General features: G+C 46.4%; 1 protein-coding gene across 3 annotated transcripts in view; it reads right to left on the reverse strand.

The window, feature by feature from the left end:
• Positions 1-5,588, reverse strand: part of STXBP6 (syntaxin binding protein 6) — a 250,309-nt gene extending 244,721 nt beyond the window's left edge. The window contains exon 1 of one of the 3 annotated variants that reach the window (XM_090033526.1): positions 5,423-5,588. The gene's annotated coding sequence lies outside the window, so the exon portion shown is untranslated. The remainder of the gene's footprint in view (positions 1-5,422) is intronic. The other 2 variants (XM_090033525.1, XM_090033524.1) reach the window with 2 other exon arrangements.
• Between the last annotated feature and the right edge of the window lie 412 nt (positions 5,589-6,000).

Genomic DNA, 6,000 nt, shown 5'->3' on the forward strand with positions numbered 1-6,000 from the left:
CACATATGATTCATTATAAAACCTCGAGTATTACTCACATTTGGAAATTTCACGCAGGTAAAGCCACTTTTGGTAAAGCAAGAGTTACCTCCCACAAAATACATGTTTAAGACAGTCCAACAGAGATATTAGAAATGTCCACAATTAGGAAAAGAATAGGGTTTAGAAAGCAGAAAACAGTAGTCACCTAGTTCAATTCTCTCATACTGTTCCTACATTTTGCTTCAGTATTTCATAACATTTTGTGTCAAGAGCCTACAGGTTCATGATGTACAGCCAATTGGTGCCCATACCACATGTCAGTATGCAAGCTCATCTTTTTACTATGCTAGAGGCTACTTTTTAAAACAGAGTGAAGACTATTAGAACTAAAGATGTCTCATTGGGTTTTTTTGGTTTTATTAATCCGCTCTCTTGCTCCCCTTCTTCCTTCCCATACCATTTAAAGTACGGATAAACCATTCATATGAAACATGAAGATTCAAAGTAACCCACAATCTCACCATGTCAGGACATTTGGGCACCAAAATTAGATACTAATAAAATCCTTCAGAAGGATGTAATGTTTGCAAGGGACTAGATAAAAACGAAGTATTGGCTCTCCTGTTGTTCTTAATTTTGCACCCAAAAGACCTTTCATTAGACCACCTCTTAGAGTTCTTTCCCAACACAGTCTCTAACATAATGAATGAAGTAAAACATAATTTCAACTTTAATGTCTGACAATGAGAAACAAAGAATATCACAAACAAAAAATTGTGCCAAAATTAATTGGAGCTGCAACTGTATGTACATATTAGAGCAGGGGTGGACAATTATTTTGGGCAGAGGGCTGCTTACCGAGTTTTGGCAAGCTGTCAAGGGCCACATGGTAGCTCCGCCCCTTGACAGGTGCCCCGCCCCCTGGTCACCATCTTGGGACCAGAAGTCCCACCCCCTAGCTCCTGACCTTTGCCACCAAAAGTCTCTCCCCTTGCCCCTGGAAATACTCCTTTCAGCAAGGGGTTTTGTCATCTCGGAACCAGAAAAATACCAAAATATATTCTAAAAAGCAAACATCTAAAACATTAATTTAATTTCAAAAAAGATTTTTGCCCTGGTTTACTTGTGTTTGTGTAGTGTGCATACAGATGACTGCATAATAACTAAAAATTAAGTCTTACTCTTGCATGTTGGGGGGGTGAGTATAGTTATGTAGGGAGCTGTGGGCGCATATGCAGGGTGAGGGAGCATGTGGATGTTTGTATGGCTACATGGGGTGTGGGGGGTGGGTGGCACGGGTGTGAGTGCGTGTGGATGCATGTGTATGGTGGGGTATGCATGTGGGACTCACCCTACAAGCACACACACTCTGCCCCCACCTACACGCATGCACATACACACACACACCCTGCCTACATGCATACACACACACACACACACACTCTGCCCCTGCCTGCGTGCGTGCACACCGCTCCCGTACTGGTGTGGGACCGTGCTGCCCCGTCCAGTCATGCAGCCAGGAGCCACGGGGTGCTGGAGCAGGGCAGGGGCAGGAAGCAGGAAAATAGCTGAGAGTGGACAGGGCTGGGCTCCTGCCTCCTGCTCCTCCGCGTCCCACTGCCCCTGGCTCCTGTCATCTTTCACAGGCAGTCAGAAACAGATAAATATTTTCTAAATTTTTTTTAGGAGTCCCATGGGCTGGACAGAATGGCCTGGCAGGCCAAATCCAGCCCACGGGGCATATTTTACCCACCCCTGTATTAGAGAAAGGAGCATACCTTCACTAAATACCAGATTAAATCATTTAATCATAAAAGGCTTTAAAGGAAGAGCTATTGTTCAACTACTTGGTTTAGTTGCAAAAAGAAACAACTCAGCTATTTTAGATTATATTAGTTTATTAAACTTGTCTAGTGAATGTCCTTCAAAAATTTACTTTTGCTATATACAGTATATCTATACCTATCGATCAATCAATCGAGAGATATAGATATAGATATAATCTTGAAAATACACAGAACCTGTCCTTCCTAAGAAATCAGAAGTCATTTCTGTTATGGTATCTTAGAAAATCAAAATTAGCTGCCATTCCTGGGAGTAAGGCAGTAAGGCTTGCCCTACAGGCAAGAAGTTTGGAGAATTTATTCAGAATACAATGCCCATTTGCAGAATATTTGGTTAGTTGTATCCTATTTTTTTTAAATCTACTTCTATGATTTTCTTTAAAAAAAACTAAAACAAACTAGTTAAAAATTAGCTGACATTTATTAGTATTGATAAGATCTTGGCTTTTCCTTCAGGCTGTGTCTCTAGCTCTCAATTATTTGTCGATCTGGGGGAAAAAAGTTAGTGCAGAAGATTCACTGCCTAATTTAAATTCACATGTGTAGGATCAGTGCGCTTAGCAGTCCACCATCCAAGTGGATTTATGAACTCTTCAGAATATCTGATTTGAGACGCAAAGATTTAGTAAGTGATTCCACACTCCTACTACTTGAACCTCACATCAATGCCAAAAGACTCAATCTAAGAACAAGGGATTTAAAGAAACTCTTGGGTGACACTGTCTGCCCCACATATACCATCTATAAAAAACTCCTGTGGACTGTGATACCAGGAATAAGAGAGAGCCCTCTACTTCTAAGACAAACCCTAGGAAAAGCCATATCAAACCAGGATGCAAACATTCCTATTCAACACTGCCAATAATTACCTTACCTGGACACCTCCTTGAAGTGCAAATGCTCTAGTTGCAAAAGAAAGGACAAGAAAGAAAAAGAACAAATCCACTATTACTTTGACAGCTCCATAATACACCAAAAATCAGATTGACAGAAGTAATCTTAGCTATTTCTCTCTAGATTCAGCACAGTACAGAATTTATTCACCACATTATGGAAGCCAAGTATATTCCATGGAGACAATGGATCTTGTTCGTTTTAGAGAGTAAAATTAAAACAATGCCCTCACTCTCTGAGCTCCTGAGTATAACTTCTTAAAGATAACAACAACAATACAATAACTAAACATTTATGAGATAACATTTCACTTGTTTACAAAGTTCAACTCCACAAAATATAAAAAATGTAAAAACGTCATAAGAGAAAATCTGTCAGTGAATACTATAAATCAAAGTATACCACAAAAATATCCTGGCCAGCCAATTATTTAAAAAATAAAGGATTTTGAAGTTAATTTTCCTTGTAGGGAAATATGCTATACCGAGTCTGAAGATCACAAGAATATTTGGGGGGGGAAGGGGGGGGACCCTTATTTATTTCTGGCCTTTTCATAAATACACATCATCACCTGCTTTCTTGCCAGTTAGTTGTCGTTTAGTTTTGAATGCAAACAACTGTAAATGCAAAGACCAAGTCTACTGGGGAAACACTCTGGAAAGTTGAGATGAACCAAATGAAGATGTGAAATCAATGTGCACAAATTAAATCATGTTAAATTCCCCCCGTGGCTCTTCTCATTCAAGAGTACAGTGGCTCTAGTTTGCTGTAACTTAATTTGCCACAGAGGAACAAAGTCTGCATGGGGAAGCTTTTGCAAAATAAGGCAAGGTGTGAAATTAAAGTGCCAGAGCAATTTTGGACTTATTCCCTACATGGACACAATAAAAAATGGGCATGTTTGCTCTTTAGCTTAAATGACTTCCAAACTAAACCAAATTACAAAGGCTCACAGTAACATCTAGGAGCAGAGCTGGTGAGGAACAGCTCTTCCATAACCTATTCTGAACTATTTCCTAAGGCCCTAAACTACTTTAGTTTAAAAGGCCTTTTCCCTAGCAGGCAAATAGATTAATCAGCACTTGAGGAAATCTGATTTTTGGAATAATTCCTACAGGCAATGGTTTCTACATCTCCACTTATCCTTCCCTAGCCTCAAGCAGCAGCTACCTCACCTTGGCAAAATTGAATCAGCTTCCCATTTTGACTATTTTCATTGATAAGCAACACGACAGAGTTTTCTTCGTGACTCTTTCCAAGGTGAAAGAGAGACATAATTGTTGCTTCAACTTGTAATTCCACAACGGTGAAAAATAGAAAGACTGCAGAGGTGGAAAAGAAACCTCTGACTCTTGCCAATTCAGTGTCTCATGGCCCAGGTAGAAGTTCTCTGCTCTGTTTCTCTCCTGTGAGAGCTAAATGGGCAAAAAGAGATGGGAGGTCACAGTGACCTACTCTATGGCTGCGTGTCACAGCCTTGACTAGATACAGCTACTAGAGGAGAATCAAAATAATGCAATGCCTAGCTTTCAGTTCAGAAGGGAGGGGAAGGATCTGGATCTATTGTCTAGTGATGCTGAACAGGAGAATACTGAATGCCAGTATTGCTCGCATCCCATGAACAGCAATTCCTGAAAGACAAGTGTGTCGAAGTATCTGGAGGCAGCGCATGTTGACTGTTGATCTGATTCACGCAATCAAAAGCAATGGGACTCTCCCTGCCTCCAAATAAAACAAGGGCTAAAGAAGCTCCTGAAAGATAAATTGGGACTTACAGGGGACAATGATTAAAGAGAGCCATCCAAGTGATGCCAACCATAAAAGGAAAACTGTTTCTTTTGAGAGAAGGCGAAAAGGGAGAGGGGTGGAACAAAACGACAGGGTTTTTCAGGGACGCGCCGCCCTGCAGTGCCTCGGACCAGTGCACCCCTTGTTACAGTACAGGACAACATGGAAATGGGCTTTAGAGAGAAGCAAAACTTGGGAGGGCAGCTAACTCTCGGTCCATCTCCTGGCTGAATGGCATCAGAAACAAACAGGGCCCAAGCAACTTCACGGGGGGCTGACTATTCGGTGGCCACTCAAGGTGACTTTTGCTGAAACATCACAATGTCCAAAGTGGCAAGGATGAGGCGGCCTCTGACCCTGGTTGTTGAGCTGCACGAAGTAGCCCCCAACTCCACGTTTGGCTGCTGTCCTGCTCCTGGCACAGAAGCCTGGCGCCGGCTGGGGAGGCAGAACTCCCTTGACCCGTTTGTTGAGTAACAACGCAGGATCGCCAATTAAGGTGGGGGGGGGGTGAGAAATCTTTGATCAAAGCCTTCCCCCACAGGCTCGGGTGCCAACATGCCTCGGATCCCACGTATCAGCCGCGAAAACTTCAGCAGCCGCAGCCAGGGCAGAGCCCGGGGGAAGGGGCCGGCGGCCCCGCGCGGCGGGAGCGGCCGCCGGGGGGAGGAGCCGGGAGCCCGCGGGACAACTCCCGTCCCAGCCGATCCGGCTCCCCGCGCACCACCTGGGATCGTCCCGGAGGAGCCGCAGCCAACACGAGGCTGCCTCGGCACAACCCCCCGCCCAAGCCCTTCGCGGGACGGGCTTCACGATGAACTCTGGGGCCCGCAGCAGCCCAGCCCCGGGGCATCCCCCGCACTGGAGGCACCGCGCCGCGCCCGCCGGAGCGACTCCGGGACCATCCGACCGACCTGCGTTCCCGTCCGGCTCCGGCTCGTACCCGCTGCGCTGCGCCGCGCGGCTCGGGGCTCCCGCGCTCCGCCGCCGCCGCTGCCACCGCGCGGCTCCTGGGAAGTCTCCGGCTCCCGCCTCCGCCTCGCTCACACTGAGCCTCGGCAGCCGCCAGCCCAGAGGCGCGAGTGCAGCCTCACGTGCGGGGCCGGAGCCAATCCGGGCCTGGAAATGGGCCTCCCTCCCCCTCCTCCCCAGCCCGTGCCGAGCTCTGCGGTCGCTCCCGGACCCAACTTCAGGCTCGGGACAGCCCGCAGAGGAGAGGTGGAAGGGGCAGGTTAGGAGTGGCCCTCTTGCCCTTCCGCCCCACAAGCAGCCACTGCTTCAGCCAGCCAGTCTGAAGCAAAAGGGAGGGTGCGAAGAGAAGCAAAGGGCTGAAAGCGGGACCAGGAGGGAAGGGGGACTTCGGAGCGTCGGGGGAGAAAGAAATCTTGGAAGGAAGGAGGGGACGGGACCACAAGGAAATCTTTGAAGGACAGAAGTTGAGCTCTCCGGAGCAGCCGTCCACGATTTGCTCCTGTTTTCCTTCCCTGTTGGA

Source organism: Crocodylus siamensis, chromosome 2, assembly GCF_052110815.1.
Source record: "Crocodylus siamensis isolate JL-2025a chromosome 2, ASM5211081v1, whole genome shotgun sequence".
In the NCBI taxonomy this organism is placed as follows: Eukaryota; Metazoa; Chordata; order Crocodylia; family Crocodylidae; genus Crocodylus; species Crocodylus siamensis.